Raw genomic sequence first — 13,400 nt, 5'->3', positions numbered from 1 at the left:
ATCGGTATATCAGATATTGGTAAAATAAAAAAAAATTTTTTAAAAAAAGGCAAAATAGAACATCCTTAATTTTTATATATAGAGAAACAGCCATGAGGTTACACAGCAGGTGTAGCTGAGCAAAGCTCCCATTAGGAACTCCTTCTGACTGGTATTAACTGGAATTCTTGGGGGTCTCGCAGTTCAAACAGAAGCTGGAGGACAATGGGGTGAAGGGAAATATCAAACTGCGCTGGAGGAAGCGGTCCACTGGAAAGATCTTCACCAAGGATGAGCTGTAGACACGAAGAATGTTCTTCATAAAATATTGTTTTCTTCTTTGGAATTTCAACAAACACTTCTGTTTTCCTGAAAATAATTAGTGTGATTATTGTTGCTGTTGTGCTTTTTACAGTTTAGACTTGAGATACGTTAGAAAGTTAAGCTATGCGACGGTATCTATCCTTACACGTTCTCCAAGGAAGGGTCGGTACAGTATGATACTCTACTTTGTGATTCCACTGAACCACACTGACCATTTCTGGGGCCTCTTCAGTTATGGGTCCATCGGAAAATGGTTAGGGCGGAGCTACTGCCGTCATATGACATTGACCATTAACAGGTGGACAAAAAAAACCTCAATGCCCACAACAAACACCACAAACCCTGGATGACCTCCATTGCTGTGGTTTGTAGCGTGACTTATGTTGACGTGTTAGTACGACACCATGCTAGGCATTTGGTCTAAACCCTGCATCACCATCCTAACCCTTCAAACCTTCCTATTCTTCTTTAACTTAATCATGGTTTTTCTCGCCCATAATTATTCCACATTACTCCTTTAGTGTTTTGATGTATTGATGTCTGCTGTATTTGATGGATTGTTAGCTCATTGATCACTGAATAGATGTATTAATGTAAATTAATAAATATCACATCTCTATGAACTGCAACAAAAATACTTCTAATAGTCATGAAGCTGTGTAAATAAAAGCAGACGTTCTCCGAATAAACACAACACAACCAGACAGAGAGCCACTGACATTCGGATTGCTGTGAAAGTTAAAGTTAAGCTCCAGATGTTGGTGTGACGGAGCGCGTCTGGTGACATCCTACATTACTTATGCATGAGATTAAGACAATATGCCATCTGTTATTAACAACCCCCTCATAGAAAAACCACATGAGGACTGCATGTGTTCCACATGAGGCTAGCAGTTGTGCACTGTGTGAACTACTTGTGCAAACGTGCTTTTGGAATTATTTCATGGGATCCACATTTTGCATCATTCCGTCCAGGATTACCTGAGAAAAGTTTGGCTGAATTTATGGCTAATGGAGGCGCTGTTGGATGGCGTACCGGTGTAGCAAACTGTTCAGTTACCCAAAGCCAATCCGCTCTGATACATCATCATAATTATTCCCAAGATTTACATAAATTAAACCAAATTAAAATGATCCATGTTTCAGGCGTGCTATAGGCATAAAAGCCATGGCATAACCAGCACATGGTCATGAGTTAATTATCTCAATCCCACATGTTAGTAATCCGTGATCGTGACGTAGTAACACACTGCCACAGAAAAACCCCTCAAGCCCTTTTTTATTTGCAATTAAATAAAAATGCAACAAATACTGGAAAAAAGTCTGAAAAACAATAACAAAACCAAAAAGACCAGAATAAAATAAAGTATGGAATGAATTCTTAACTATAAAGGGATGCAGCAAATAATAAATAAATGAGTAAACAAATGTGTCCAACCAGCTGTGACGGCCCTACCACTGTTTTGCCTTTGTTTCACTGTTTGTCTTTCTGTTGAGTGTTTTCAGTCGCCGTCACAATCAGCGGAACCCTGGGTTTGTGCAGGCATGGCGCTGTTGTTTTACTTTGGTTTAGGTTGCTTTGGTTGGGTTGTGCTTAAGTTCCTTTTTTGATTATGTTTCTTTAATAAAGTTTACTTTTGTAACCACCACTTCGGAGCCTGCCTCCCTTCTTGGTTGCAGCCTTTTGAGCCGGGCTGTAACACAATGCACACTGCACATTCATGATTTTCCTTTCAGGGGCAAGAAGTATCGCTTTATGGGTTTACTTTTACTGAAGAAAAAGTAAACCCATGGTGTCGTATCGAAAAGAAAATCTTCCATATGCCCCTCACCACACTGGACCGTCTTTAGCTTTGATCACGGCAGAGTTTGCTGAGTCGTTGTTTAAATATGCTTCTGCCATGTCACAAGATTTATCTGTGTCCATTCTTTTTCCTCCAACATCTTGCACTGACGATGGGAGAGACCGCCACCAACGTCACCAACAGGTCTGCATGTTGCAAAGGGGTGGTGGCCGAGGTTTTATGGAGAAGTCTGGAAATATCAAGCCTGCTTTTTTAGTGCTTAGATGGCAACCAGCCTGATGTTGCTACAGAAAACATTGTCTTTAGTCATTTTCACACCATTGTTCTAGAAAGTGGTTCATAGAAAGACGTCCCAGCTGACAGATCTGAAAAATGTAAGAGTGCAACTCGGTCCCTTAAACTGCAGAACCCTGTACGTTAAAAACATGTAACCCTGATGCATCCTAATTACTCCTGCTGCAGAAAATCTGAACTGGTGCTTCATTTTTCTTCCCAGTCTTTCAGCTCCTCTGGCTTTAAACATCAGCATCGCTCACAGTAATAAACAGGGGAAATGAATTTAACAAGTATTGAATGGAGCCTCTCCGGCATCCATCTTTATAATTTTCAGGGGGGCCGTCAGGCTGAGTTTAAGAGCTCTAAACTGGTAGACGATAAGTTAATCCATTTATCCGAATCCTTGCCGCAAGGCGGCTGAAGTAAACAGAGGAATGGGAGCTGGAGGAATATGGTGGAAGAGGGGAGTCTGAGAGCTGCGACTGGGGAAGACGGAGAGGAAAATGCTGCACAGAAGGAGAGAAATCACAGAGAATTAATTAAGACACAGAATCATGAAGCATGTTTTTAATGCTACTTTGAGGTGGAAAGTGAATAAATGAGACTTCTGCCTGAAATATTTAATGCGTTGGGCCTCTCCGTGACTTCCTCATGCCATGTAGCTGTAAACCAAGCTGCAGATTAAAGGGTGGAGCTGCTGAGGCTGGCGGTGGGTTTACGCTGGAGAGTTTTACATGAGGAAAGAAAACACAGGTTTCATGCTGCGTCCTGTTTGGCCAATCACTTTGAACATGCTGCAGATATAAATGTTTGAAGTGACCCCAGCTTCTGTCATAATCGCGGCTCCAATGCAGCGCCTGCTTACTGTTACGACATGCTGAAAGTTGCTCTAAAAGCAATGCGTGTATGACCCCTGAGTCACGTTATTTCTGCTGCAAAGTTATACTTACACCCAATCACACCAGAATTTGTTTCAGCATTCAGAATAAACATGTTTCCACATGTCAAAAGGACATTTTGCACTTTAAAATCTCAATTCAGATCCTGGTGGAAGGTGTAGTCCTGGTCTGAGACCAACTATATTTCACATTATTATTTCCCTCTGATGGTTCTTGTCATTTTTGTGCCTTTTAATTTCCTGTTATTCATATTATTGCTGTTTTTACTGCTGTGTTATGTTAGCCTGCAGGGTGTAAGATACCGGCAGGCATGGAGCGCCATAACCAAGTAGCCACATTGTGTACAGAAACGTGTGCAGAATATGGACTGAAGACCCCTAAGTCCCAATGGGAGACATCTTCCAAGGTGGTTCAGACCACCAGATTCAGACCAACAAAACGGTGGTGGCCAACCAAGCAGACATAGTGATCATGGATAAGCAGCAGAGAAAGCCGTAGTGATCGATGTATCCATCCCTAATGATGGAAATATCAGGAAAAAGGAGAAACTGGAGAAGTACCAAGGCCTCAAGGAAGACCTGGAGAAGGCCTGGAAGGTGAAAACAACAGTGGTACCACAGGCCATCAGAGCACTGGGGGTCGTGTCCCCCACGCTGGAGAAGTGGATCCAACAGATACCTGGTAAGACATCAGACATCTCCTTCCAGAAGAGACCAGTACTAGGAACAGCTAAGATACTGGAGAGGAGCCTCCCGGGACTGTGGTAGAGGACCCGAGCTGGAGATGAGCAGCCTCCCACCCTGCCCAGAGGAGATGGGAGGTTGGGGGAGGGAGAAGATCGGCTGGGTTGAGTCTGCATGTTCTCCTTGTGTATGTGTTGGGTCTATCCGGGTACTCCAGCTTCATGCAAGACGTTGTTAGGTTAGTTGGTCATGTGGTTGTTTGTCTCCCTGCGATGGACTGGCGTCCGGAGCAGGAGTACCTGCATCTCGCCGAAGCAGGATAGCAAATGGATGCATGAACATACAGACTAGTTCAGAGTAAACATGAGTGAATGTTGATTTAAACTCAATGTTACACTCAAAATAAGACAATGATCTGTAAATTTTTTTTTTTTTAAAACTCCAATTTGGTTCAATATCACTTTGATTGTATCAGTTAAGATCAAATAATGAAATTACTTTGTGTCTTCATATAAATATGTTTTCATTTATACACATTTATACACACACTCCAACTAAAAATACTGCTTCAGGTGTCACTGACCCTTCAGCTGCTACTACAGCTTACACTTTACATATTTTACCTTGCATACTTTAAATAGTCGTTCAATGCAAAGCTTCTGGTGCAGCGATGTCACTCCTGCAAAGCAGGGTCAGGAGCTCCATGTTTGGGTGGAACAAACATCCCAAAAAATCCCAGTAAATGTTGCTGTAAAAGAAACAAAACAAATCAAGCCAACCGACTTTTAGCAAATTGAAATTTTCATCACAACTCAGAGTTAAGCAGAAGGATAAACTAAGAGTTGACGTTCCACGAGTCAGACTTAAGCTGCGACTGACACTTCAACCCTTCTCAGGTTTAAAGGAAGCGCGGAGCTGGCACACCTCGGTGTCTGCGTACAGTAAATAAAAACTGGTCCCACTGTTTGTTCTGCCTGCAGCCTAAAATAAACCTTTCCATGTGAGTGAGCGAGCAGGCATGACAGCCGTTCATTCATCCTGCTGTCACCGCCGACGTTCACCTGAGCAGCAGCAGCTCAGCTTGAATAAATCACAGCTGCATCTCCAGACACTGCAGCTAAAAACAGGACAGCAGACAGAGAGCCAGGCTGCCTTCCTCCCTCCCCGAGGACAGTCCCGAAACACCTGAAACATCTCTGCTGCCCTGCAAAGCCGCAGGCTGCAGCCCTCCCAGCTGAGCGGAGATAAACGGATTGAACATTTTCACTGCTGGACCAGCAAATGCCTTCCAGCAACATCTCTGCACAGCAATGCGAGTTACGGAGCCGTTTGCTGTTTCTGCTGCTGATGTTGCTTCTTAAATCTCACCGTGAACAGACTGCTCTCACAAAGCATGTTTTTACCAACAAACTCAAAATATTACACCCAGAACACCTAGAAAGTCTTGTCAGGACAACTGTGACTCGTATCAGGGTTCATCTAGCGTCTAAAAACTCCCGAGTTAACCCTTTAACGCCTGAATGAAAAGAAAAATGAATGCAAGGAAAACAAAAAGAAAAGACTGAAGCAATACATTCCATCCATCCATCCATCCATTTTCTAAACCGCTTAATCCAATTCAGGGTCGCGGGGAAGCTGGAGCCTATCCCAGCAGTCTTCTGGGCGAAAAGCAGCGTACACCCTGGACAGCTCGCCAGTCCATCGCAGGACTGAAGCGATTTCATATAATAAAAAAAATAAATAAAAATATATGAATAAACAAAAGTTAAAAATAAACAAAAACAGAAATAAGAATGAATAAAAGCAAATAAAGAAAACTAAATATTATTAAACCAAATCAACAGAGGCCAGAAGGAGTTTGACACGCTGGTGACACCAGGCATTAAAGGGTTAAGCAGAAAAATTATTATTATTATTTATCTGTCAGCCAAAACACTGGCAGTTTTCTGCCACATACTGGCATTTATTATATTTATTATGTTATTTTCTGCTTAGTTTATGAAGTCCTGGAGTCCCACCAGGTCCTGTGTTTGGGCCCATGTTTCTTTTCTAACATCGTCAGGAAAACATGGACGTTTAAAGCTAAAACATGATCAAAATAGCTGATAATCAATCGTTCCTAGAAACAAATTTGGATGTAATGACATGATCATTCTACCTTTCTATTTACACCTCAGTAGTCACCAGGTTTCCAGCATCGTGTGTCTTTGGTCGACATTTTCCAGGTGAATTCTGATTTTCCAGGTGAATCCATGTTTTTCCAGGTTAATTCTGGTTTTCCAGGTGAATTCTGATTTTCCAGGTGAATCCTGATTTTTCCAGGTTAATTCTTGTTTTCCAGGTGAATGCAACATGTAATTTCAAACCTGTTAGTATCAGTGGTGAAAACAAGTCAGTCAGACATGGAGGGGATTATTTCCATTAGAGAGTTGAGGCCAAAGCTACTGGAAACACTGGGACAATTCCTCACATTGTACTAATTACATAATCTGTTTCCAGCAGCTGCAAAACAATAAATAATAATAAAAAATAAAACAAAAAACTTCTAGTGGAAAATTCTAAAAGTGTTATAGAAACACTTTTTTATTGCATTTTCTCCTCACTGGACGTGACGTAGGAAGTCACATGACCAGCTGAAGTGAAAATGACTTCAGACAGCTGCAACAGCAGCGGTGGAAACAGTGACGGAAGAAAACAAAAACTGCTGAATGAATTCCAGTTTCTGCACTAAACACCAGCAACGCAAACACCTGAAAATCACAATCATACTCAGTTAAAACCAAAACTATCGCTTTTAGTTTGTGGAAAAGCTGGAATAAAAATGCAGCTATAGAAGTTTAAACTGATCCTAAAATATTTACTTTTGTACATAAACATTGTAGAGAGGACGGCACTGCCTTGGCTTCCTGAACGATTGTGGGGATCTTTATTTGGATCAGAGTCTGGAACTGATGCAGAGAAACGGGATCGCCTTTCTTTCACCTCCACAGACGCAGAATCAGCAACATGACGCACAAATCTAGTCTTGTCCAGCTTTTAAGCAGGCAGAATGATTTTCTGGATGCTCTATTCTGTTGGGCAAATTTACTTTGCCAATGGAAGCTTTACAGATGCAATATATAGATCCCCTTAATATTCTGGATTCTTATTTTATTTTTCTATTTATTTTGCATAATTGTTTGTATTACAATGTCTGTACTTCTGGACCGGACCGGAGAGGACAGAAGAGGGACAGATAGAGAAGAGAGAAGAAGAGAAAACAGGAAAAACTCCTCGTAGAGAGAAAAAAAGAAAAGAAAGAAGGAGACAGAGAACAACCTACATACATATGCATATACATAAGCACACATACACACCTGCTTATAGACACACACATCCATACACCTATACACACTGGAGTCCCGTTCCCCCTGCAGGAGGAGGAAGCCATCAACTATCAGGAAAACCTAGAACTCACAAGCTAGATCAGACACACAGGAAGAAAACCATCTATGTTCCAACTCTCAGCCCTGTTCATACAATAAGATCCTGAATACAAGCAGCTAAAACTGTCTTTAAAGCGAAGCAAAGAGTTCAGACTAGAGGCGCTGCTCATCGGAAACAGCTGGTTGAGGGGCTTCATCTGATTGGACGCCTTCTGAACACGACATGGCCACGATGGTCCTGACTAGTCTCACTGGGGAGGGGCTCCAGGTTACTGACCTCTGCAACCCAGATTCAGATAAAGCAGGAAGATTTTTCATGAATTAAAGTATAAATGAGAATAATTCTCACGTTCTTTTATCAGCACACACACTGCAGATTGACGGCTGATGTTAGCCAATGAGAGGAGGTCTGCTGGGATTTGTCAGCTCCGACACATCTTCATCTTCCTCCATCCAGTCGCCAAGCCCGGTGAGAATCCATCATGGCCGTTATTACCCAACGCTCCACACTCCATCCATCACACACACCGCGAAACACACACGTGTGTGTTCTATCTTTGTCTCTGATCTGTGAGGTTACGGCCTCAGCAACGTCTATAAATATGCTTGTTTGTTTTTTCTTTATGGAGTGTGAATGTGTGACACCGAGGAGCCGACACACGTGTGAGATCAGCAACGTGGTTTAACGGATCCATTTTAAGACGCTGACGCAGTAATTAGCAGTCAGATGTTACGCAGCCGCGCTGCCTGCTCGGCTCGGAGGTCCTGGGATTTCACCGCGCTCTGCTTCAGGGCTCTGTGACATCCATTAGCCCCGTCCTGACTCATTTTATCTTCAACTGAAGAGGCTTTTGTTCCTCAGCGGGAGGCCGAGCTGCAGCCACAAAGACATGCAGAGAAAGTAGAACTCATTCCTTTATCATTTCACATCTATTCTATAGATTACTGAGGTTTTATCAGACAGATATCTGCATCTCGTCTCAATGAGTCTGATGCAGGAAGTCTGAGTTAAAGGAGCATTTCTGTGTTTTTGCACCATCTTTCATGCCTGTGCAGAAAGCAGAACTCCAGGTTTGTAGAAAGAAAGGTCTGAGCTCCTGTTGCTGCTGCCAGACGGCAGCAAATCCCAAACAGTTTGACTGACTCCTGCTCCGCTCCTCATCCGTCCTCAGCAGACCCCAGCTGGGGATCCAGCTGGGGTCTGCTTCTCACCATGAGGCTTTTCTCAGACACGTCTTCTTACTGAAACGGTGTGAAGAGTTTTCAGACCCAAAACTTTGGTTCCATGTGAATGAAACACTGAAAAGCACCTAAACTCGTATCAGAGTGGAAACGGCCTACATCCCACTGGCACTGAACAGTCCAAGCCTCAGGGACCCCTCATGCTCTGTGGGGGACCCCTTTGGGGACCATGAACCCCAGATTTTGAACCATGACGCAGGATATATAATAAGAGAAATGAGATGATTGCATGCATTGGGGTTTGGAGTGTGGCACTCAGAAGATCAACCCATCGAGCCCCAAATTACTGACAGACAGAAAGCAGATCCATCACATATCAAGATCTCCTAAATAAAGAACAGACGGCGGCGGTGAACAAAAGAAAGCTCTCTAGGAGAGCATCAAATGCCGAGAAGCGTCTTTGAACCGCCTCTCAAGAGGAGAGAGGAGGACAAAGTCCTTCTTTCCTGATGAATCAGAGGAGAAACAAAAGAGTGTGTGAGGAGGCAAACAGCAGAGAGAATGAGAAACGAGGCACTTCGTGATTCATAAGAAATGTGAAATATAAGCATCTTCACTAACAGGCTCACATTTCTGCTGTACGTAATACATGCACACATACTGCTGGTTGTATACTTTACTAACAGCTCTGCAGGTTCCTCTTACAACAAGGTTTCATCAGCTTGACATCACAGATCATCAGCACAGAGCTCCTTCGGGAGCCTGAATGCAGCGTTTGGTTCGTCTGCTGCTGCAGCTCCCAAGTGTCAGCGAGGAATCAAAGCCTGAACCGGTTCTCCTCAGCAGCCGCCATATGTATACATTTACACATATACATATGTATGTACATACATATTTACACATATACATGTACATATGTACATATACATAATACACACACACACATGTTTTTATATTTATATATATATATATATATAAAATCTATATATAGTCGAAAGAAATATATGGAATCAAAGAATCTGTGTTTATTAAAACAAAGCTCAGATTATAACTCGATTTAAGTAATTAACTTACATTGATGAATTTTGATTAGATTAACTCAGCTGAATTTAAACTTAATATAAACTATTAATATGGATGTTTTGATTAATTAATTTTCTTTTTTTTTTTCTGTTTTAAAATCTGTGTTGGAACTAATTTAATTTAATTTAATTTAATTTAATTTAATTTAATTTAATTTAATTTAATTTAATTTAATTTAGATGTTTTCATTAATTACATTTGTTGTTCAGTTGAGTGAAACAGTTGGTCCAAAAGAAGTTGTTTCTAAATAAAAACCCATTTTAGGTGAAAATGGAAGGATTTCCTCCCTGCAGTCATTTAGCAGATGACGGTTTAGATACTTTTATCCATGTGAACAATGATCTGTGAGGATTTTAGAGTTAAACTGTAAATGAAGCTTTCTGCTGTACTATGAGATGAAAAAAGGGACATAACAACATTTATTTCACATCGTAAAGCACCCGGAGAGAATGGGTTTTAAAAATTTGGAACAGGATCTGTAAAAAGAGGCTTTATGAACGCTTCTACAACCCTGTGACAGCAGGAAGGTGTGTTAAACACGCCTCATCCTCTTCAACCAGGTTAAACATGTTGAACCCTGGTGCAGACATTAAACTTAAATTAAAATGACATTATTAGATAAGCTGCCGTCTTCTGTCTTGTTTGTTATGGTGTTCACATCATCCTGCACACGTATCGAATGTCCAGTCACAAAATCCCATTTCCGTCACGTTGAGCGTCAGGAAGGAGACTTCAGACGGACTCAGAGGTGTTTTCTCACCATCTGCTCCCAGCAGACTGAGAAGGTGGAAGGTGACACTGTGCCCACCTTCATCTGGAGGTGAGAGCCAGAATGACGAATCAAACGCTCACCATCGCACATCTTCTCTTACGTAACCTGGAGACTGCAGGTCCAAGTCTTAACATGCTTGTGATCTCGTGGAGGAAATGAGTTCCACATGAACACAGGGACACAAAGCTCCGTGCAGGCATGATAAATCACAGCAGGAATACTGGAGGGAAGACCGGGAGCTGATGGGTCAGGGGACTCCAGACAAATAACATCACCAGCCAGCAGGAGGAATGATGCAAAACACCTGCAAGACACTCGGCGGGATGCAGGAGGACCACGCAGACACGGCTGGCTCTCCTTTCAGTCCTGCAGGGTCCTGCTTTGTGGAGGATGTGAGCCGTCTCTTCAGAAAATCTAATATTTAATATGTTAAATGTATTGATGTGAGGATTTCCTCCACATCCTTACTCCAATGTTGGTTGATGGGAACAATAAACACGTCTGGTTTGAGGAGAATGAGGATATGCAGAGTGTGGTGGAACGGTGAAAAACAACTTCATGGTTAGAACTAAACTCTATGAACATTTGGTTAAATGTTTATACATATATATGTTTATTTTAAATCAGAGGAAGGTTTATACTGGACCTTTTTTAACCCTTTCACGCATGAATCATGAAAAACAATGCAACTATTTTTCCATTCAGTATTTTGACTACATATATATATATATATATATATATATATATATATATATATATATATATATATATATATATATATATATATATATATATATGCAATGATACTTTTTTGTTCATTAGTGATATTTAGAATTCATTATAATTTATTATTTATTTTAATGTATTCTATAAAATATTTATAAAATAATATATAATCATAATTGTATTCTGTAAATCTTCTATAAATTATAGCTGTATGATTTCCTTTTTTTTATTTATTGCAAAGGCAAAGTTGCATAATCACATTATGTTCAATTATATCATATATTTATTTATTCTCCAGTGAGTGGAAACATATTGGAAACGACTCACTAACATCCACTGATGTGGTTTATTTACAAAAATACCATCTTAATTCATAACTGTACAAGAAAAACAGCTTGCAAATAGTTGTCCACTGTGCATGAAAGGGTTAATGTTGACATAGAAATTCATTCAGTTTTGTTTCATGTGATGTGAATATAAAGTCGAAGATACAGTATGTGTTGTTTTTTTTTTGTTTGTTTGTTTTATAAGGAACAGATAACTTCACATCACTGGATCCTGGAAAACACAAAGTTTAAATCAAATGGTGGAAGAATTGAGGAAATTAGCAAATACTGAACTCTAATTCTTTGAATCAATAAAAAAAAAAGCATCACACTGCTTGTTTTTGCTCATAAAGTGAGCAGGTTAAGGTGGGCCAATTCACTAATTAATGGATTCATTTATTACGATTCAGAAATGTTGAAATCGATTATTTTTAATAGGAATTAACTAACAGAAACGCTGCTGTTATATTGTGTCAGGAAGCTAAAAGTCACGCTGCCACGCAGCTTCAGAGAGACTCGTGTGGAAGCAGACACTACAATGTTGGATCATATGGTGCCGATATGACTCCCATTGGAAGCCTTGTTGTAATTCTCTGTCCTGTAATAACATGTTTCATGACCCAAACTGATGCTGGCCTGTCATGTGAGCCACCTGGTTAAAAAACACTTTCCTGCCATAAACACTGTCGTGTCAGAAAGTCTCATGCAGGTGGATTCAGAGCAGAAATCTGACAGCAGTGATCATGATGTCAGAGAGAAAATGGTTTTTTTCTTGTTAAAAATTGGGAGGGAAGGTGATATAACCCCGCAGGCGGTTCCATAAGGCGTCTCCTCATTCAGAGTGAAATATGAGAAGAGTGTGTTTAATCACCACCTGCTTGTGTGTTTGAGTGCATTTTTCCTCATATTTGGATGTTTTAAAGCTCAGGAGGGAGCGGAGACATCCTGTGAAGAACTTCCTACTCATCACACAAAAACAGGAGGCTTTCCTCTAACTGGGAAAGAAAAAAACGAAGGTTTAAATGTAAAACTGAACAAATATAAAGTGGGAGGAGTGTGACAGAAAGAGGCATCTGTTTTCAGAGGCATAAAGGCAGGATCTTACTCCTTCTATGCAGGTAATTTCCAACTGTGCAGATTTTCTGTTTGAAAACTTTGCTGGGTGATTATTTCCAACAGCACTGGTGCTTCTGTCACCTTCCTCCACATGGAGCTAAAAATTCTTTATTCTTTGGAAATTCTGGACAGAAACAGCTGGGATCAAACTGAATGCTGAATAGCATGATGTTGCGAGTAGGTCCAAGCAAAACCCTCAATTCTGTTCTACTTGGTTTAATCTATTTAACCACAAAAAGAGGAAATAGTTGCAGTGATTTCTCAAATACGCCGTCTGATGCAATAAGTAGCTTCCCATTTCTAAAGCAAGCGTATGGAATGTTTTTTAATACAAAATGCAACAAATCAATTCCAAAGATAAATATCTTTGCATTAGAAGTATCTTTACCGGCGGTACAAATTCCACACCAAATATTTCAGCATCACACAACCCTGCAAGTCTTGACCTTTACAGGGTCATTTGTTTGGCATTTACATCAATGGGGCCAGCTGGTCTTTTCAACTTGCAACAGGTTGGCGTTCATGAATCTAAAGGTCCGTTTCTGCTCTCTTCTGTACGTAAACGGGGACATCTGTTTTCAAATGACTCGTGAGGAAGCAGACACTGAAATGCTGCATCATATGGTCCCGAAATGACTCCTATTGGAAACCTTGCTGTAATTCTCTGTCCTCAAACTGTTAATAACTTGTTTCATGAGCGGCCTGGTTAAAGAGCCTTTTAGTAAAATCCCTACAACTCTGCAAGTCTTGACCTTTACTGGGTGATTTGTTCAGCGTTTTCGTACATCGCCATCTTCATACTAC

This window comes from Telmatherina bonti (genome assembly GCF_933228915.1).
Source record: "Telmatherina bonti genome assembly, chromosome: 1".
Classification (NCBI taxonomy): Eukaryota; Metazoa; Chordata; class Actinopteri; order Atheriniformes; family Telmatherinidae; genus Telmatherina; species Telmatherina bonti.
This window is presented reverse-complemented; position numbering follows the sequence as displayed.